The sequence below is a fragment of the Heloderma suspectum genome, chromosome 4, assembly GCF_057233095.1.
Source record: "Heloderma suspectum isolate Gila_16-S chromosome 4, 16-S_ref, whole genome shotgun sequence".
Taxonomy (NCBI): domain Eukaryota; kingdom Metazoa; phylum Chordata; class Lepidosauria; order Squamata; family Helodermatidae; genus Heloderma; species Heloderma suspectum.
Window position 1 is genome coordinate 195,881,240 of NC_139461.1, and position 21,837 is coordinate 195,903,076.

A 21,837-nucleotide genomic window follows, 5' to 3' on the forward strand; every position below is an offset into this window, starting at 1 on the left:
TGACTATTTAGAATTTAAAATTATTCTTCACCCTGATGATCTTTTATGGTTTGTTTCTGAACTCCAGTCGTCTGTGCCAGCTTTGATACAGCTGATAAATTACCAAATGTATTAGTCTGGTTAATTAATTGGTCAAAATCCAAACTGATACTGATTGGAGATACTATATCTCATAGTGTATTAGGAGATTGGCAATTTCAGTGGTGCCTGGATGTTATTACTTATCTTGGAACACTTATTCCCAGAGATATATCTCAAATGATCAAGCTTAATTTGAATAATCTGATTGATTAGATTTCTCAGGATTTAGATAGATGGGCATCTCTAAAGCTGAGCTTGTGGGGTAAGGTAAATACACTCAAGATGAATACTGTACCTCAGATTAGTTATGTTATATGTGCAATTCCTTTATACCTGGCAAATATTTTGAGAAAATCAATGCTTTGTTTCATAAAGTTTGGAAAGATTCTGTTTCATCACGATTATCTTTGAAAACGATGCAGTTTCCAATTAAAGAAGGTGGATTTGTTTTTCCAGATCTTGTTCTATATCATCAGGCTTATCTGTTGCCTTGTACTGAATGTTGGTCTTTTCTGTTTATATTTGATCTTCCACCTTGATCTGTTTTTGAATCTTCTTGTCTGGTTCCTCTCTAAATGGATGACATTAGGTTCTAGGCATACAAGAACAGATAAGGTTCTTCCCACAGTTTCAGCTGTTAGAGATGTGTGGCATATAATGTCACGTCAATTACACTTTAATCCATTTTTTCATGTTCGATTGACTATGGGGCCATCCAGATCTAAAAATTGGTAAGAAAATGTTTTTGTGGCAGACATGGACAGATAAGGCGATTTTTACTTTGGATCAACTGGTGGGTACCGTTGAAGAGTTCTTGTTGTTCCCTATCCTGTGTGCCAAATATTATTTGCCAGGTATAGCTGAATGGGAATACTTGCAATTGCTGCATTTGTTAGGATCTAGGTTTGTCCCTGCCTCTGTTACAGCATCAGAGTCTCCACTGTTATTGGAAATACCTATTGAGGCTGGTCAGGCATGTGTATAAATACTTGTTATTGGTGAATTAAGCAGGAATGGAAAAGGAAACTGGATTGCCTAATGAATGGATCACCACTTTGGCATCTATACCTGTCATGTCTATGGATCTTAGGTTGCATCTTATTCAGCAAAAACACTTGTTTCGTGTGTATTGGACACTTTAATAAGGGGTTGTCTAGTTTAGCTAATTGCTGGCGATGCAATGTAGCTAATGCTTTTTTATACATATGTTTTCGCAATGTCTAGTGGTTGCTTCTTTTTGGGAGGAAGTTATTATACAGATAAATTTTGTACTGGAACAGTCTTTAATATTCGCTGATGTACATGCTCTTTTAAATTATCTACCTGCTTCTTGGAGATTAACAAATGGTCAGCACAAATGGATTTTCCATGCTCTTTTGACAGCTAAAAGAATTATATTACAACACTAGAAGGATAAACATTAATCTCCTATAATGCAGTGGATTGAGGACCTTACTGTCAGGAGCACCCTAGCTGCCTCTTGCAGTCCCCTCCAATAGCCAACTCAGGACACAGACGACAAGGATTCTTTCCAAGGCTTTATTCCTTTATGACTCTTTCAGATACTAATCACTTGCAACTAAGCAAGGAACAGCACTGGGGTAGATAGCAGAGTAGCCTAAGCTCCAGGTAAGGCAGTTGGTCCCCGTTTGAAGGAGAACCACGGGAAGACCCTGAACGTATGGGCTAGGGAGAGATCCTCCCTCTTTCCCTTGGGTCCTCAGGACGCGACCGTTGTTTGAGCGCCAAACGAGCGGAGTGCCTCCTTTCGGCGCCCTCCATCTGTCGCCGCTCCCTGCGTCTGTGCTAAGCGTCCAGCAAGCCCCCCTCCAGTGCTCTCTCGCTGCCAGGGTCATTATCTATCCCAGGAATGCTGGCAGGAGGAATCTCTGCCAGCTGCTGTGCTTGTGAAAGATTGAGCGAGCTCCTCTCCCACGGATTGCTGTTCCTCCTCAGAATCAGAACTGCTCTGGGGCTCTATGGGCTCAGTTTCCACCCTGACACTTACAATACTTTCAATATTTGAACAGGTGGCGTATAGACACCACCTTCAAATGGATACTTATTTAGATATCTGATCTGCTTTTGTTGAAGTTTATGTATAATTACTAGAATGTTGTATTTTATTATATATGCATTTCATATATATTCATTGATATGATATATGCAAATCTATGTATGTATATAATTTCTTTTTCTGCCTCCCCCCCCTTGGCTGAAATTTCACAATAAAAAATGAATGTAAAAAAACCCTCCTTTTTTTTGGTTTTGCTTTACAAAGGCTAAAAGCCATCAAGGGAAAATTTGTTCTTTTTGTTGTTGTCCCTGATCGCTCATCTGTGGTGGTTTGGCTTGCCAACCCCAGTCATGAAAATTAAGGCAGCCAAACCCATAACAAAATACTAGGATGATCTCATTAGGTTTCCGATCCGACTTGAACATTCTGAGTTACTTACCTGGAAGCTGCAAATATGCTTAGGCCTACAATAGTATACCTGTTTCCAGTACCTTTTGTAACTTGTATTTTGTATGTCTCACCACTTTTGTTTATTCTATTTGTATAGCAAAAGAGGCAGTGGGAGACTTCCTCCACCTGCCCCCTGCAATAATTTGATTTGGGTAGTGGGGGGAAAATCCTTAGGAACTATTAGGGGAACTCAACCAGATGTATTGTCACAAACTACTTAACAATTTTAATTAACTGGATTTCACTGGGACATATCTTTAAATCTTTTAGTAAGCCATTCTTTCTCAGTCATATTCCAATTAGCATCCTGAAAGATTCAGCTGAAATGCTACCCAGCTGTTTGGGCATGTGGTACTATAGGATCATTAAGTGTGACTAGTCTTCAGCAAGACTGAAAGGCTATCCAGATGGGGATGACAATATTATGAATCTGAATAAAATCTTTCTGCCTACTGTGCTTTATTTAAAAATCTGACTCTATAATTTGAAGCAGTTGTCCACTGTTAACCAACAATATCTTTCTGCAAAACATACATTTTTATAACAGATTGCATGTTGCATTTTTTTTTTGTCCCTGAATGGTTAGGTAACTCTAATGGTATTCCTTATGTTATAAAAGTTGCTGATTTTACCAGTGGTTTGCCTTGCATAACGTTCTTTTTCCCTCTCAAAGTAAACACTCTGTGGTTTCTGCCACTCTAATGTCTTAATATTCTGTGCCTTCTTGACATCCCATGGTTCTTTATGACCTGAGGTTAGATTACACTCCTGAGCTGAAGACTTGGGAAAATAAGGTGCGTGAGTGCACCTCATATATCCATATATATTAAATGGATAGATAATATCTATCCATTTAATATACAATATATTTAATAATGGGTTATTGCAGCTGTACATAGAAATACCTTTGTACTACTTCCATAGAAAAGATGCAACACGCTGAGTATAAACCCAGAGCTGCCAACTGCCACGCTGAATGAATGGATTTCCGGCCGCAGAGGGCTCTGGGTAAAAAATAAAGCAAAACACACAACGCGTACGCAAATGGCGGCAGCTACGGCCGCCGCCATTTGCATTCCTTCTTTTTACCATCCTAATCTACGTAAATATTTATGTAGACTATGACGGCGAAAATCAAGGGGAACGCAAATAGCGTAGCGGGCACCATTTGCGTCCCCTTTTGATTCCCCGTTTTAGCCTACGTAAAGATTTATGTAGACTAAAACGGTGAATAAAAAAGGGATGCAAATAGTGCCCGCTACGCTATTTATGTTCCCCTTGATTTTCGCCATCATAGTCTACGTAAATATTTACGTAGATTAAGACGGCCAAAAAGAAGGAATGCAAATGGCGGCGGCCATAGCCACTGCCATTTGCGTACGCGTTTTTTTTTTAAACCCACCCCCAACCATGATAGGCTACGTAAAGATTTACATAGCCTATCACGTCTTTTTTTCTTTTTAAAAAATCTTTACGTAGCCTATCACGTCTTTTTTTTTTTCTTCCCACAAGCCTGGAAATGGCGGTGGCGGCGGCCGGTCGGAAGAGCGGCCGCCGCCTTCGCTGGAGCTGCCGCCAGAGCTGCCGGCGCCCGGAAGATCCGCCCCAGGTAAGTCTCGTCCCGGGGGGGATCCGCAGGGGGGCGGGGGTGGCAGGCCGTTCCGCCACAGATTTCGGGGGGCCGAATGCACTGGCATTTGGCCTCACCGAGTTCCATGGCGGAATTCTCTGACATCCCTAGTTCAAATGTAAAACTATAAAAGGAAAGGAAAGGAAAGGAAAGGAAAGGAAAGGAAAGGAAAGGAAAGGAAAGATATTGGGTGGGGTCACTCCTGGCAGGGAGTAATCTCTGCTGGCAGAAATGTGTATTGGTAATGTATGCACTGTGCTTTGTCTTGTTTTCTTTTCCTGTTGTAACCCTTTTCAACAAAAAACAAGGTATCAGTTTCTTTCTATAGTTGTCTTAAATACACTTAATAAGAAATGCTTCAAATATAGTCTATGAGCATCTGTTTATATAGTAACTGTGTTGAGTGTAAAATGACTGAGTCCCTCTCAGCATCAGAAAAAACACATCTCGATGGACCCAGATATAGACAGGAAATAGGAGCCTTCAAGATAACAGGAGCTCTGTTAAATTAGGTTTATTATCCATAAGTTATTTCTCCTACACCATGGCATCCATTCTGAAGATGGCCAAATCCTGCCCCCTGTGGCAGCCACTTTGTGAGAGTGCCCACAACACTCTCAAAATTCAAAATGTACCCACCAGCCCCAGAAGGCTAGGGGGTGCAGTGCTCTCTAGAACTATTTGAATGTTATTCACCTGGGTAGATGAACCACCCACTATAACAGTACCTTTATGTTGTCCAGCCTGAGCCTTGATATATTAGCCCACAATCAGTACATTACTGCATCCAGGCACTGATTTAGGACGCCTGGTGCCTTATCTGAATTTGATGAAAAGAGAGTGAACGAGCTGGATGTCATCTGCATATTGGTGAGAGGTGAGTTCAGATCTCCTAATAACCTCTTCCAATGGTTTATGCAGACATTGAACAGCATGGAGGATAGAACAGAACCCTGTGGAAACCCAAAGCATAATTGCCAAGGGGTTGAGCAATAATGTCCCAGCACAAGCTTCTGGTATTTGCCATCCAGGTAGGAGCAGAACCATTGCTAAACGATACTTCCAGCACCCAATTCAGACAGCCTGCCCAGAACAATATCAGTGTTTACTTTTTCTGAGTTTAGGCTAGGTTTCTTCATGAGTGGTCGAATTATTGCTTCTGTTAAGGAAGCTGGAATCTGCCACAAAGCTTGCCGAAGTAAATGAAGATACTCCTACTGAATCTTTATGGTGGAAGAACACCAGGAATTTTGAGTAGATGTAGATGAAAGGTAGAGCAAAGGGAGCCACACAAATGGTATTTGTTCCTGCCTACTGAATCCTTAATCTGAAAATTCTCCTTCCTAGTAATTGGATCTATAATTAGCAAGGTATAATTGCCTGAGACTGCTGTAGGTGTCTACCCCAAAACAAAAGCTGGCAGCAAAGGCAGGAATTCATTATCTCTCTTACTCAGGTCTTATTTTTTTTAAAAATCGGTTATTTCTGAATTGGTCAACATTAAAAAAATTACCCTTCCAAGGCATGCAGATAAAGTCCACCATTATTATAGCCATACTGCAAGAGGCAGGGCTGTGGCTGAGAGAGGTTGCATTAGCCCAGCAAAGTAGCCCAGTGGTGTGTGACAAACCAAACCCCACCACCCCTTTCTGGAAAGGTTGCTGAACAAAGAAAACAGCCAGACTAGGACAGACCCCCAGACTAGGACAGACCCCCAAATTTACATCTCTACACATTCCAGAATTCAGGCTGACTCAGTTTACATTAAAGAGGTATTGTAGAGATCACCTGGAGGATGTGTGGCTATTGCTTGGTCAGTTTGGATTTCCCTCCCTAAAAGCTGCCTAGCCCCTCAGAGAAATACCTGCATTGTGAAATCATTTTGTTTATGTCTGACCCATTGGTGAAGACAAGACCAAGCCAGGCTTACAGCCTATCTCTTCACCTTCCCCACCTGAAAACTGTTGTGGTGAGTTATTCTTAGGATCCAGATAAGTAAGATTTAGGGGCAGTACTCAGTGGGACTGCTCTGCCTCCGCTGGTCCACTGTGGCCATGGGAGTGACCGCTTGCACAACATGACTTTCACGTTTCTAAAAATAACTGCAGAAACACTCATTTCCAGTTTGGGACAGGTCAGCAGAGCTTGCTCCTGAGAACTCTGCTGCCCTGCCCTGCCCTGGGTTGTTTTGGGTTATTTTTAGAAGCATGAAAACCTTGTTGCACAAGCAGTCGCTCCTGCAAGCGCATAGGCACAATAGGATACTGCCCTTACTGAGCTAGTTTTGATGTTTCATTTAATTCTAAACGCAACAGACTATTTCTGTACTTTTCTTTGTTTGGTTCTTTAAAAAACAGACTGAATTGGAAACTGGAGTTGATGCAATTCTTTGCCTAGCCTGGAGTTGGCCTTATCTATGTGCTGGACTGCTTGCCAAACACTAATCTGGTTGGTAACAAGTTTTTAAAGGAAGTTCTGAAAAAGGGGTCACGCCTTGTCCATATATAAAAACCATAAGCCTGGATCCTTGCATAGCCAGGATATGAATGATTAAATTTTAAATTTCAATAAGCTGTTATGAGTTATTGAATATGAGTATTAAGTTATTAATACGTGGGTGGTGGCAGCTCACCTCTGAGGAAAATAGACAAAGGGTGTCTTGCAACCTTTCCTAGTTCATAGGGTGGAGATGCAGACATACTGGTTTCTCACATGATGTTATAGACATTTTACTGGGTGGGGTGGTGGTGGTGTTACAGTAGTATATGACAACCCTGCAGTGGAGTACAGTGTTATCCAATCTCCTGATGTGGAGAGGTTTTTTTTTTTTTAATGGAAATGCAATGTGATCATAGCAGCCGTGCGGTTTTAAGGGCTAGAGGAGACTGTATTTTACTTTATATATACAGGAGACTGTATTTTACTTTGTACTTTATATTTGTATATTCCTTTAGGAGACTGCATGTTTTAGCTTCTCTTTCCTCCTGGAAGCTCTTATAAGCTCTTATAAGAATAGATGAGCCATCCCCCCCTCCCCCCCCCAGTGCAGGCCTTGGAGCTGAAGTAGTGTGCCATGCAGCTCCTCAGAAGGTAGTGTTTTTTCAGGCACTGTAGTAACAAAATACTGTTGTGAAAGTATCCCAGTCTCTTATATGTTACTGGAAAGCAAAGCCTAGAGATAGACTGCACACCGATCAAGGAAGCTCTTCCCTCCTGCGTTATTAACCACATCCAAAAGCCATTATCATTAAGAGAGCCAGGGAAAAAACTGAGGGTTTCAGCCATGGGTGGAAAGATGTCTGGACACCAGGTTTACCCACTGAGAAACAGAGTGGTAGATCTGGTATTCATATTTCTCACACACCAGGTCTACCTGTCTTGGGAGACTTGTTGCCCAGGCCTAGTTGCTGCTCAGTCGCTGGATCTACCAGAAATAATAGACCTGTTCTCTGATGTTATCAGGGTGTTAAAATGTGCAACCAGACATAAAATGTGCAGTTGCCATTCCAAAAGAACATTTGTGCAGTTCAAAATTCAAGTCATGAAAAGGTTGTATTGTGTTGACTGATGTAAAATGTGGCTGTCTGAACAGTGTGAAAAATTGAGTAGTCCAGGCCTCTCTAGAATCCTATACCCTGATCAAGTGTACCTGTTTCTCCTCCTGCCAGAGACACTCCCCACAGACCCCATTGCTACTTTGTACAGAGTATTCACCAGTGTTTCCAAGATGAAGGAAATTATTCTAGACTATGGGAACCCCTTTCCTGACAAATGGTATGAAGTTATTGATGTTATGATAGTGGCAGTGAAGCCAGAAAATATCCAATATGACATTCCTAAGACTGCTGTAATGTGTACGTACATCTGTTTTTTTCTCTTGTTCCTCGTTTTTTTATATCCCTCATTCCAAATAGTTTTGTTGGTGCTCCTGATGCTTCTTGTGTGAAGACTGAATATAACACACCCTTCTGCATCAGTGGTGTCAAATTCCCAGGATTTTCTGCCACTCTGTATAGGCTTCTAAATGTCATGGAATATGACTCTAAGGCCGTGTTCAGACACTCTGCAGGGGAAACAACAGAGTGTCAGATGTTTCCCCCACCTCCGTGCGTGCCAGTCACGTGTTCGTGATTACCCTAATTACCCATGCCACATCACGAGTTGCTGTGTTGTCTGGACCTGGTATGCAGAGCAGGCGTAGTAACTTTTCACCCACCCTACAACCCCTACTGCAAGCCATGGGTTGTAGGGTGGGTGAAAAGTCACTATGCTCGTGCTGTGCTCAGGGTTCAGATGACATGACACCCTACAATGCAGCATGGGTAATTAGGGTAATCCCGGTTGCGTGACTAGCATGCATGGGGGAAACAATTGATGTTGTGTGGTTTCCCATATCGATCGTCCAAACCCAGTCTAAGCAACAAAGCATGTGCGCATGCACACACACAACATGCAAAAGTGTGTTGTAGTGGTGCGTGCTATGTGTGTGAATTACAATCATATAGCAGTGTGCAGTTTTGCCTCCGCTCCCCCAGCAAAAATTGCTACAGATGCCCATAATCCCACCTTCAATTAAACATTTTCCAGGGTGGCTTAAACAAGGTTCAATAAAAACAATCACCATTTTACATATAATCAAATAACTATTTGTTTAATTCTAAATGAAGCCAAATTTTCCCATTATAAACCTTTATACAGCATTTAGGGTACTGTATACAGCATAACAGCCTATCAGAACCTTGAAGTTTACTCCTGTGACCGTGGGTAAAAAGAACACTATTACAGGCACTAAAGTATTTTAGTCTGTCCTTGTTTTTGAAGGCTGTGTGCTTTACTGTGTATAAATGGGAATTGATCCTGCCTTTGACTAGAACAGCAGAGAAATATTATTTTGACACTTGTGCAATGTTCTGTGCAGCAAATTAAGATAACTTCATAAAAGTTTATTCAAGCAAAATGCAGTCAGACTTTCTGGCTGCTTGAGTAAACTGTTAACAATGACCTACAATGTTTGGAAATGAACAATATGAAGGTTTTTATACTAGCATTTCCGTAGATGTTCTGAAAGGGAAAATTAAAAGGGGCATAAGCCTAAATGGTAATATACACAATTAATAAATCTGAAAAGCTTTTCACAAAGTCAAAATGCTGCCCAGAATTAAAGCAGAAATCAACTCTTCAAGTGGTCTTTCTGTTCAACTACCATCTTTTCTTCAACTTCACATTTTTGTTGAAGCAGGTAGTTGTCTTGAATTTGCATGTACATCTTAACAACTATTGGACCCATGTCGATCTAATTTCTGACTTGGATAAAAACTCCTGAGACAGTGACCAGGTTCATAAAACATGTGGGTGGTTAGTAAGCCATGGTGGCTTGTTTACCACCCCCATGCATGCTGGCTGATTTTGCTAATTACCCTCACCAGGTGCAGGTTGTCGTGTCATTCGCACCTGGTGAGGGTGAGTGGCTGGGGTAGTTAACAAACCACGTAGAACCCACAGTCTGCTGTAGGGTTGCTTGGGCCCCATCTACATGAGCCTTTTACTCTGGAGCGGCTGTGAGTTGGGGTCGCTTGGGGCAGACTCCACTTCGCAGCCATCTGTGGTTTTCTCCCGGAAAATGCGCATTTCCAAGGAGGTGTTTTTCTGCAATGTTTTTCATTTGCTGCGGGTTTCCCGCGGTTGCGAGCCATCTGTCCCGTCCCCAAACCGACTTTGCATTTTGCAGTGGGCGTGTTGTAGGCGGGTGTAGTGCTTGTGTCACTCTGTGATGCCCCTTTACTCCCCCTGTCCCTTCACAGTTGCGCAGTTACAGAGGCACAGAGGGACGTTTTCATTTATTTAATCATACTTTCGCACATTTTTGCAGCTTCATATCTTCGCAATGGTTGCTTTTGGACTCGGTGCCCAAGGGCTGGGGGAGTCTTGGGGGAGGACCAACTTCGCTCCAGCCACCATTTTGGAGCGATGGGTAGGCACGTACCGCTCATGCTTGTGAGTGCGAACCATTGCGAGAGCCTCAGGCTGGGGCACTGACAAACACATGGCATGGAAATGAAGGAGCATAGAACACCCTCTTTTTACCTACCGAGGGACGGAAAGACACAACAGGACCCCTAAAATACAAAACAGCCCCTGAAGTGTCGCACCCCCACGCTCATGGAACTGCACAGCTGTGCATTAAAGTATAATGGCAGGAAAAAAGGGCACGGTGGAGTCTGTTAGGGAAGCCCACAGTAAATCGCGAGTGTATCCCACCAGAAGCTAGTTCAAAGCTGCAATGCTGCGCAGTTGCGATGGAGTGAAGGGTGAAAGCGGAGCTCTGTAGACGGGGCCCTGGTGCATTGTTAACTACCGCAGCCACCCACCCTGGTGCCACATGCAGGGTTGGTTAACAAGCCACTGTGGCTTATTAACCACCCTCATGTCATGCAAACCGGGCCACTGTTTATGTCATTGGTTAAGGGCTCTTTCTGGAGATTAGATTGGATGACCCCTTCCAGCAGCATTTAGATCATGAGCTCTTGGTAAAAAATGGAGAGTTCAAACAGGCATTACTCTAGTCTGAGTCTACTTGTTCCTGGTAGGACATTCCCATGATTATGACTTGTCATGTCCTTGGGAATGTATTGAAGCTAATTTCAGGCAAGATTGAACTAATGATGACATGTATGTTGACACTGTGGGAGTGGGAGTACAGCATGGGTCATTAACTGCTTTCGCCCTTCCCTAAATAGCGTTCTACATTGTACAAGGCAATCTAGCTCACTGTATTGGCTTACTCAAAGCTGGTTTAGCATGATGGTTAAGACAATGAACTGTGAACTGGATGTCGATTTCATATCCAAGCCTAGCAATGAACTTATTAGTGGGCCTTGGGCAAACAGTCATTATCTCTCTGCTTCTGCCCTGTATATGTAATACAGGAACAATAATACCATCCTATCTTATCTTACAAACCATTGTAAGGTTTGCTAAATTTATGGTATGATGCTCTTGAGCAAGCTCTTACAGTGCAATCCTATGCATTTTTACTCGGAAGTGAACTCCATTCATTTCAATTGGACTTACTCCTAGGTAAGTGTGTATAGGATTGCTTCTAGTGTGCTTGGACTCTTGCGGGTAGTTGCTCCATAGTTATGAAGTTTCTTTTCTTACAACATTAGCATGAACATTTCAGAGGCTGTTATCAGCAGATAATTAGTGACTGATCAGGGTAAAACTGGAGAATAGGATATTGGCACTTAAATGTACAATATTTTGTGTTTGTCACTTTAAAATGTGTTTTATGCCTGGATCCTTTGGGACAGGAAGAGGTGGAAAGTCAAATACATTTGTGATTGTTGTGCAGTATCTGGAAGTGATAAAGCAACAGTCCTGCATCCCAAACTAGTTCAGAGGGCTATTTAATTAATCAGTGTGAATGCTTACGTAGTGGCATGAATGCAGATTACTTAGCATTATGGTACTGCATATGATTTTGTTAGATGGGTTCAACTGTGTACTTTGGGATGTCCAGCACTTTGGAAAAAAAAGTATTTGCAAGTGTGACCCACAATGTATATACTTCTGCATACCTAGGGAGTCCATTGGGTATATAGAAACCTCTTGCTTACCTGTTGGTGGCCTTGCTTGACTTCCAAACTGATATGCACTCAATATGGCAGTATGGAGTGCTCCTGTTCAAGGTTCCAGCCAGCCATGCCCTTCTTCAGGATACCCCATTCCTTCCACTTACCTTACTTTTCCATTTCATAGAATCATAGAATAGTAGGGTTGGAAGGGGCCTACAAGGCCATCAAGTCCAACCCCCTGCTCAGTGCAGGAATCCAAGTCAGAGCATTCCTCTTTTCCAACTGATAACATTTAATGGCTCAATAAAGCTTTTGGATCATATTGTTTTCTTTCTGCTTGTATTTATTTAAAATATTTCTAAGTTATCTTTTGACAAAGTCATCATGGTAGCTGACAAGACATATTACAAATATAAAATCATATAAACTGTAAATGTTTTAAGTGCCCTATAAATGTTGGTGCACTGAACAGAAACATGAAAAGGAGCTGATTGGGGCAACCTAAAAACTTTCCAGAAGAGGGCCTCCTTGGCCTGGCATCCAAAAGGAGAGAGGTGAAATTCCTTTATGTAAATCCCGATGCAGGTTTTGGATTGCATCCTTAAGACTTCAGTTAAGTTTACCCTCCTACAAGATTGTCCCTTCTATTTAACAATATTTATACAGGTTTTGTTGCCAAAGAAGTCCAAGGTGATATTGGGAGTATACCTTCTCTATTTTTTGCTTCTTGTGTATGCATGCAAATGCACCTAGAAAGCAATTAAAATTCATATTGACACATAGTGAGACTTTTGAGGCAGGCAGATGCCCCTGTCTCAATCAGAGGGCTAAAAAGAACCTTGCATAGTGTATTTCTAACACAGGATGGGGGACACAGCCGTTGTGCAGGGGGTTGAGTAAAAAGGTAAGAGAAACAGAGGAAAGAGCTCATATTTTGAGTACCCTGGTTCTAAGCATTTCATTTCCCACTAGTTCATTATAATCTTATTAATTGAAGGTACAATTTAAGGCTGCAATCCTATACATGTTTAGTCAGAAAAAAGGCCTACAATTCCCAGCATTCCCCAGCCAGCCATGCTGACTGGGGGATGCTAGGAGTTGTAGAACTTTTCCTTATCTAAACATGCATAGGATTGCAGCCTTAAAGCATTTCCCCCCTCTTCATACAAAAAGGCTCCCAGAGAGGCTTATGGATCAATAAAAAGCAAGACACCTTCAGGTTTACAATTTAAAGACAATGGCACAAAAGGGGGAAAGGATGGGGAGAGAGAGAAAAAAAACTTTATGCAGAAGAACCCTATATCTCAGACCTTCTCCAATTCTCCTTTAATTCTTCTCTGCAACTATCCCCTAGGATACCACACTACACTTCTGTGGATTAGTTGCCTTTCAAAACTGTATTTTTAACCACTCTTTTGTACATATAGTGATTAAAACTTCAGTCAAAGGGTGGCCTTTATCCATTCAGGTGCTTATTGGTAGAGGGGCAATTCTAACCTGTGTTACTGTCATTACAGAAAGCAGTGGTGCTATTCAGAATAACTTGCAACCAAAGAGCGGGTATAGAATCATAGAACAGTAGGGTTGGAAGGGGCCTGCAAGGCCATCGAGTCCAACCCCCTGCTCAATGCAGGAATCCAAGTCAGAGCATCCCTGACAAGTGGCTGTCCAGCTTCGTCTTGAAGGCCTCCAGTGTGGGAGAGCCTACCACCTCCCCAGGTAATTGGTTCCATTGTCGTATTGCATTGGGTATTTGGCACAGGGGCCTTGTGTGCATGTGTGGCTGGGAAGGGCGATTGCTAGTCAGGCTTTCTTGCCTGATGGGAATGATGAGAGCCCTTTGAAGTGTCACTGGCCCCTCTTCCTCTAAATTCTCAATCTGTCCCTGTTCCCCAGAATGTCTGTTGTTTCTAGATCTTCCAAGTGATAAATCAAACTTTTCAGTGCTTTACTATATTTCTAACTAAGCAGAATAGTTCAAAGCTTGAAATGACTGGTTACCAAAAAAAAAAAAAAAGCAAAATAATGCAAATCGGATAGGTTGATTTCTGTCCAAGTTCATTCATAGTTAACAAATATACAATTTGATTGGACAATAGCACATCCGCCCAGAAACAAAAAGGTAGCACCAAAGGGAGGAGAATTCATGCATTCTAGCTCAGGTTATTTTTCACACAGAGAAACTAACTTTTGAATTTATAAACATTTAAAAATTGACCATCTGATGCCAGTAGAGTTCATTATTCTTGTATTACAGCTGGAGAGAGAAGCCCACTGTTAAAATTGCATCTCAGTGGTGGGGTTGAGGTTGGTTTGGATTTCCAACTAAAAATCCTCCATACAAAACAGCACTAAGTGTGCTCATTTACTTAAATTGCTCCCACAGACCCATCAGCCTAAATCTAGCACTCGGTTGCATGCAGAAGTCTTGTGCTCCAGTGACTTCTATGCAGATGTGATGCATTTTCAATTTTTTTAAAAAAATTAAAACCACATTTTCTACACAAAATAACAGATTTAGAGCAGAAACTCAGGTCTTTGCTACTATATTTCCTATGGGGAGGGGTACAGGTGCATGAAACCCCACACCTCTTTAGAGGTATTTTGTCCTTGTCTTTTTATGGAGAGTTTGTGAGAACTTCTTTTTATGAGAAGTATGATGATGTGTGTTAAATGCCTTGTATATTGTTTTCTTGTGCCACTTAGTCATAACTTTAAGAACTGGAGAAAGAACCAGTGGAGTGGAGTGGCTAATGTGTTGGGAGACCCAGGTTCATATCCCCACTCAGCTATGAAGTTCCCTGGATGAGTTGTGCCAGTCACTCTCTCTCAGCCAAACATATCTCATAGGACTGTTGTGAAGGTTTAAAAAAAAAGTCGGGGTGGAGAAGACCATGTGCATTGTCTTGAGCTTCTGGGAGGGAAGGTGGGATTTTGTTGTTGTTCAGTCGTGTCCGACTCTTCGTGACCCCATGGACCATAGCACGCCAGGCCTTCCTGTCCTGCGCTCTCTCCCGGAGCGTGCTCAAGTTCATATTCATTGCATCCGTGATGCTATCTAGCCATCTCATCCTCTGCCGTCCCCTTCTCCTTTTGCCTTCAGTCTTTCCCAGCATCAGGGTCTTTTCCAGGGAGTTTTCTCTTCGCATTAGGTGGCCAAAATATTGGAGCTTCAGCTTCATTATCTGTCCTTCCAATGAGCACTCAGGGTTGATTTCCTTTAGGAGAAGGTGGGATATAAATGTAATAATAAAACTTTTCTAAAGAGGGACAGAGTCCCAACTACTCCCTAGCAATGAACTAAAAAAAAAAAAAGGTGGGGTAGGGAACAAGAAGCAATATTTTTGGAGTAGTAGTTTTACCTTCAAGCCAGTGTAGTGTGGGGGTGAGAGTGTTGGACTGGGACTCGAGAGATTTGGGTTCTAGCCCCCACTCGGCCATGAAGCTCACTGGGCGGCTTTGGGCCAGTCGTTGGCTCTCAGCCTAACCTACCTCACAGGGTTGTTGTGAGGATAAACGGGAGAGGAGGAAGCTCATAAAAGCCGCCTTGGGTTCCTCGCAAGAGGAAGAAAGGTGGGATATAAATGTAATTTTATAAAATAAAAGTTCGAGGGAATGCGAGGGGATGGTTCTCTGCGCAAAACACCTAAACGCATCCCCTCGGCGAGGGATCCGAACGGAAGGAAATCCCCGCCTCATGCCCCTTCCCCGCCTTTCCTGGCGTCTTCTTAACCCCAGCGCCCATTTCGGGAGGGCAGGTGGCCGCCGCCCCGCCCCGCCCCGCCGCGCGGCGGCGCAGCTGCTCAGCCGCCCGACGGGGCGGGTTGTTTGCTTTTCCTCGAGGCGGGTGTTGCACGGGGCAGCAAGAGGCGGCTCGCTCGGCTGCTGCCTGCCCGTCTCCATCCTGCCGCCTCTGGGAACCTAGAGCCGGCGGCGAAGGCGGCGGCTCGGCCCCTTTAAGGCTGAGGCTGGCGTAACGCGATCCCGCAGCGACCGCCTGTCGCCGCCGCCGCCGCCGCCGCGTCCGCCGCAGCAGCGCCCGGCGTGGGGGCGTGAGGGGCTCTCCCCGCTGCAGGGGCCCGCGAGGAAGGGTGGGCGGGGCGGGCGCGGGGAGCCCTCAGGTGGGCGTGTGAGGGAGGCAGCGGCCGAAGCCTTCGGTGAGGGGCAGGCGACGGCAGCCGGCACCTAGTCGCGTCGCGGGCGGGCGGGCGCGCGTAGGCCCTCGGGCGGTGTGTCAGGAATGGCCCCTTCTCTCTTGACACGTCCAGACCCGCCATTGCGCGTGACGAGCGACCGCCGCCTCAGCGAGGCTGGAGCGAGCGGGCAGCAGCCAGGGCTGACCAAGGAGCCGTTCGGTGGCCGGGAGTGACGCTGGCGCGAAGCGGGCAGGCTTCGCGGTCTCCCGCCCGGTAATTGCGTGTCTACGGGCGAGGGCAGGGAGAAGCTTGAAAACCTGGGAGCGGGTTGCTGCAGAACTCCCCCCCCCCCCCCCGCCCGTCATCGCCGCGAAGATCGGGGCTCCGAGAAGCAGATCTTGCCCGCTCCAGCTGCTGAAGGCTGATCTGCCGTGTGGACAAATCGATGCGAAGGCGGAGGGCAGAGTTTTTGCTGTGTGGGACGTGAGTTCCAGAGGGTGGGAGCGCCATTGCGTTTCCTCCCCTTTTGCTCTCCCCCACCCCATTCAGAAATACCGTAACTTGTGTTCTTAATGGGAAATGGGGGTGGCCCTGTGTGTGCGTGGGGGGTACTGGCTGGTGGTTGGTACTCGGTACCGCTACCTCTTCTGCAGAAGGAATGAGTGCTAAAGCCAGGAAAAGGAATCTGGTTGAATTAGACACAAATAAAGGCGCGGGGCCGGGGGCCGGGGGGGCCGGGCGGGGAGGGGTGAAGTGGTGTTAACTGCAGCTTCGGCTTTTGTCCGTCTAGATGAGAAGTGCCCACGCTTCTCTATATTGTTCTGTGATGCTGTAAAAGTGGCCTTGCATCGTTTAAGTGATGCACTGAAGAACTGACCCAAGCTTTTTACAACGTGCTTTTGAATTCTTAGTATCTTCAGAGTTATTTACAATAAGGAAAAATGGCAATATTAGAAATATGTGGAATGATTAATGTTCGGTCAAACAAGCCACACTATTACTATTTTTCTTTTGTTTGTAGCCTGTTTAGCTTTCTGTGTGATGCCCATTACTGTAGAGTTTGCTTCATGTTCCAACATTCAGAGTTAGAAAATATTTTATCATTGCTGGTATTGTTGAGTATTTCTTGTTGCTTTCCGTACTAACTTCACATGGCTCTTTGAAATTAATGTCTTCTTCATTTGAGTCAATGTCTGTTTTGGAACTAACATTATTCGTAGTTGTCTTTTACTCTTTGTACGTAAAAAAATTAATACAATTGTTTCTGTCTTGGACAGCTGAATCCTAGACATACTTACTCAGAAATATGTCCCACTGGGATAAATGGGGCTTACTTCCAAGTAAGTGTGCATAAGTCTGCATAGGACTGCAACCTATGTATTCCATGTTTTTCAACCCTAAGAGTTAAAATACTTATCAATCCTTGTGGAATTATGGTTGTGCTTTCTTTATCAACAGTGCATATAGAATTGTCCATAATCAAGGCATTGGGAACTTGAAATACTAGCAATAAATAGGTGTCCAGAAATAATGAATGAAACAAAATGAATTCAGGAACACAGACTGCAGGGCATAAAATACTTCTGAATATTGACACATTTTTATTTGGAGCTATTGGGATAAAACATGTTTGAGTTCCTTTGTATGATTCATAACTATGGAGAGATGGTAGTCCCAAAAATAATATTTTAGTACTTTGATTTTTATTTCTGATTGAAATTTAGACTAGTCATAAAGTTTTGGAATTTCTTCTTTGCCTTCTAACTTTTTTGTTCTGGTGATTTTATTCTGCACACACGTTATTTCTGCTTGCTCTGCTTCTCTTGATATCACTGGCTGATCTGCTTTCGAGGTAGTCACAGTTCCTTTGCCACTTTCTTAAGTGCTTTGGTATTAGAGGGCCTTGGCAGTCTTGGGCCAGCAAGCCTGAGCGCTACAGGGACTTAGAATTCATGTTCGAAGGTACACGAGTAACGCTTGCTAAGTTAAACCATGTAGTTATAATCATAGTTTAGTTGAACAGTTTTGGAAATGTATGGTGGAAATGTGCAACACTTGCTGCTTTATAATATGCGATTACTGATTATCATTGAGTTAGCATGGATGTCTGAAACTAGCAAACAAGGGATGTATGCTAAACAGTCTAAAACGCTACGTTTATATCTACAGCTGGCGCTGACAATGTGGTGCCCATGGGCACCTCTCTTGCTGCCCTCCAGGTGCCCTGTTTTTCCTGATTTTTATTTTATTAAGATTTTTAAAAAACATTTAAACAAATGTTTGTTAACTCGGATGCTGGCATGCTGCAAAGTGAAGGACTGCTTTCTGGCACCATTTCATAAGAGTGGTTTAGTATTTTGCAGCTCAGTCCCCACATCTGCCTTGTACTTAGATTCTTGGGCAGGATACTTTTTTTTCTATCTCACCAGTTTGTTTTCTTGGAAATGAGTGTTTTATGACCAGCCATGCCCACCATGGTAGCCGTTTTATGTGCAACCCCCCTACAGCAGTCATTTTGTGAGAGTGCTCATGACATTTTTCAAAATTCCAAATGTGCTCAATGGCCCCAAACGGTTGCGGACCCCTGATCTACAGAAAGTAGAGTGGCAAAACTTCAAAGGGCATTTTAATATGGCTGAACTTTGGGGAACAATTTCCTATTGTATGTGTGCATTTAGTTACCCTGTGCCCTATGACAATTTCAGATCTATATATTTTAGTGTTATTTTTTTATTGTCAGTTTGAATCTCATCATGGGGAATTGGCAAAATGGTAAAAAAAAAAAAGGCTATTAGTGCAACGTTGACAAGGTATCTTCTTTCCCTCTATCCTGAATTTTAATCTGTTTTATGATTTTTCATAGTGTACTTTGAACAGTTAAATTCAATCAGATACGTTGGGATTTATTTTTGTTTTTGTTTCTTGCTTTGTCTAGCAAATGAGTTCAATGCATCTTGAAGAAATAATTATCTCATTTATCAACACGCTTTGGAAATTGTTTCTTAATAAATTCATATTGTTAAGGACTGTAAATTGCCCCCTATGGAAAGTAAAATCTGAATTGATTTTATGTTGAAATTAGAGCTTGCATCTTCAAGGTTTGTAATCTAGCCTCAGGAGGCTAATTAATATGATACTGTTTTGCTGGGACATAGAAAGCTTCTCTGTGAAGTATACTTAATAGTTACATGGAGTCTGTTTTTATATATTAAGTTTGATTCTTACTTATGTATTTCTAATCTGTGCCAGGGATTTTTAAACAGTGTTTTGAGGAACCTGGGTTTCCTTGGAAGTTTACTAAGCTTCAGTGAGAAGATCAGGAATGGAGGACTAGCTTCCTTGACTGACAGCTTTCCAAACGCTACCCTTGCATACACAAAAACAGGAGAATGTTGGGTGTATCCATGGATGTACTTTGGGTACATACAGGATAACGATTAGTCCCAAGATGCCTAGTCAACACTCAGTACAAGCCAACTGTGCATGCTAGAACACACTCTAGAAGCCTTTGCATGCAGGGGCTCCAGTAATTCAGACCAAATGGCACTTAAGCCCACAGTTGGTATACAGTGGAACTTTAATAAAATCAAATTCTTAAATTTATTTAACATTGTGCACTTAACTCACTTTCTCAGGCTCTTGCTTCCACAAGGGGAGGGCCACTTGATGTGCTGGTGATCCTAACAAAATTGAACTTTTGGTACTGGTATATCTATTTACTGTGGAGAGAGAGAGAGAATTCCTTTTAGTTTCCATGTGGGTATGAGAAAATGCTGACATTTTCTTTCCAATAGCACCACTAAGACTGATCTAATCACATCCTTTCATTTAAGATGTCCAATTCAGTTCATTTTCAGCTAGAGGTTAGGCTGACATTGTTGCTGCTTGCATTGTTTTCATTGGCATCTGATCATCAATCTGCCTTCATTAGTCTCTCTCTACTACTCTTTTTTTTTTTTTTAAACCATAGACATTCAGGCTTCCCAACATAAAAATCCAGCCCGCACTGTACTAGTAGATTAATGTACAGTTATAGATACTCCCTATGAGAGTGAATTCAGTGCTTATTAATTTGGGACCATCCAAAAATAAGGGACTGGTTTCTACATATTTGGGGAAACTTCTTAAGTATGCATGCTTGTAGATTAAAAGAACTACAGAAACCACTTGATAAGAACCTGGCAGTTTATAGAATGCTAATGGCAGTTGGGCTGTAGAGAGTGGTTGGGTGGAAAGATAAAGGAAACAGAAGTTAGGCTGTGCTTCTGCTTTGCTTTATTGTGTTAGATGAGCATTTGGGAGATTATCAATTAAGGGCACAGTCCCTGGCTGGGGAATGCTGGGAGCAGTAGAACTTTTTATGTCTAAACATGCATAGGATTGTGCTGTGTGTCTACAAAATCAGTGTATTTATACCTGTGTTCTTGTTCAGGGTTCCAACCAGCCTGGAAGATGACCCTTTTAGTTCTCTTCAGGTCTCTGGGTGGGAGGGGGAGTTTCAGGGTAGAAAGGACTCACACACACACTTACCCTCGCCCCTTCTGCTGTGCTTTATTGTGCTAGATGAGCATTCTGTAGCAGTATTGTGGGGGGGGGGAGGAGTCTGGGGAAAGAGAAAAAGTGTTCTGTTTTCTTCTTCCTAAAACATCTTTGTACAGTGAATGGAGGAGAGTTTTTTAACCTCACAGCATGTGCCCCCCCCCCCGACTTCATCCTGCGTGATAAATCTGTTGGGGGTTTGAGCCAGTTAACTCTTCTCCCCCATTTCCAGTTTCTGTCAAACCCCTCCCCTGCTTTTTCAATGTTCTCTATGTTCTGGAAGCTCACAGATCATTTTCAGGTGGTTTTGGTTTTTAAAAATATTTTTCTTGTAATTTACAAACATGCACTTCTGTATACCAAGGGAGTATGAGTATATAAAAAACATCACCTTGTTTTTGGATGGTCTTGTTTTGCTTCAAAACTGATAGGCACTCAGTCACCCAAGTTCGCTGTTAGAGGGAACAAATGGGAACAAAATCTGGCTGTGTATCCTCATCTCTAACGGATTTCTACACCAGTTTTCCGCTTCAGTTTTAAATGCAGGATCACAACTGATTCCCTTTACGCGCACTTCCTTCTCTGTAGATGGCCGTTCCCATAGTGTTATGTTTCCGTGAAGAGGCATTACACATGCTCCAGGTTCAGCGATACTTGCTCCTGGGCTCTGCCGCTCTGTTTTGAACAGGCAGGCTGAAAATGTTGAGGAGCCAAAATGGCACAGGCGCGGGAAGGCTGAATGCCCGTCAGACCTTCGTCACCACCTTTGACATGATCACGCCCCCAACAACCACCTACAGCTGCCAGCACTCAGTGCTCCATTCACTCTATGGGAGAAATACATGGGGAGGACATGGCTCTCCATTTGCACAAAACTGGAAAAATACCCAGTTTTTTCTGTTTGAGGAAAACACGGGGTAGGCGGGAGGAAATAGTGGAATAATGACTGGACGTCATGTAATGGACCCGCACAATTCAGTGAATGAGCAACATGAATGTGTAATAAACTTGAAGTGTAGATATCCCCAAGGTTTCAGCTAGCAAGAAAGGAAGCCAGCCTTGCCTTCTTCTAGGTTACTATAAGCTGCAAAAAGCTCATGCAGGGTATTCCATTTCCCCCAGCCTAGTTTTCTGTTTTTCTTTTCCAGCTCACATCCAGCATTCTGTACCTACTGAGATTTTCACACACCATTGGGCTGTTTATAAACTTTTTATCCTATAAGAGGTGTGTGTGTGTGTGTGTGTACGCGCGCATGCACTCCAAACCTCAGGTTTCCCTTGAGCATGCTGATACGGCCCCTTGTTTCTCAATAGTCTCACTTTGGCTCGATTTCTCTTGGCACTCACCATCTGAGTTGCTATTTGAGTGAGTGGAATGTTTATGTATTGGTTGAAAACAAAAACAAAAAA

The 21,837-nt window shown here is 43.1% G+C and overlaps 1 protein-coding gene across 6 annotated transcripts in view; it reads left to right on the plus strand.

The window, feature by feature from the left end:
- TLCD4 (TLC domain containing 4) overlaps nt 1-21,837 on the plus strand; it is a 77,439-nt gene that overhangs the window by 11,489 nt on the left and 44,113 nt on the right. The window contains exon 1 of one of the 6 annotated variants that reach the window (XM_084851842.1): nt 15,542-16,161. The exons of 1 other annotated variant lie outside the window; for it this stretch is intronic. The gene's annotated coding sequence lies outside the window, so the exon portion shown is untranslated. Of the gene's footprint in view, nt 1-15,541; nt 16,372-21,837 lie in introns of those variants that run through there. 4 more of the 6 variants (XM_084851845.1, XM_084851843.1, XM_084851840.1 and 1 more) reach the window with 4 other exon arrangements.